This window comes from Rhodamnia argentea, unplaced genomic scaffold, assembly GCF_020921035.1.
Source record: "Rhodamnia argentea isolate NSW1041297 unplaced genomic scaffold, ASM2092103v1 Rarg_v2.25, whole genome shotgun sequence".
Lineage (NCBI taxonomy): Eukaryota > Viridiplantae > Streptophyta > Magnoliopsida > Myrtales > Myrtaceae > Rhodamnia > Rhodamnia argentea.
In genome coordinates, this window is record NW_025955873.1 from 84562 (window position 1) to 85000 (window position 439).

Consider the following 439-nt stretch of genomic DNA (forward strand, 5'->3'; position numbering starts at 1 on the left):
CCGACATCAGCATTTCGTTTAGATGAATACTTGAAAAGATGCCCTGAAATCGCACGGTTAGGGCCGCGAACCGACGCTCAGACTCCTTTGATTACTCGGACTTCTCGCTAAATCTTATGCAAGAAACCCTAGTGTTTTAGAAAACTCTTTCCGTTAGTGGTCTCTCATTCTCATTCCGGATTGAACCACTCGTCGCTCACTCTTCTTTTCAATCCTTTAGGACTTTAAGATATGTCCTGAAAAAAGCATCTTTTTTTCCTAAGAATCGTCATGATCTAAGACCCCTCTTGACTGACTTAACATGCATTCTAGCAGCTTCTGAAATGAAAACCCGATCCATGGAACCATCTTTTCTTTTCAAAGAAAGAGCTTGTTGAACCAGCTCCCCTCGTCCTCAGACAGACCACTGGCACCCAACCTCTTTACTAGATTGGACCAC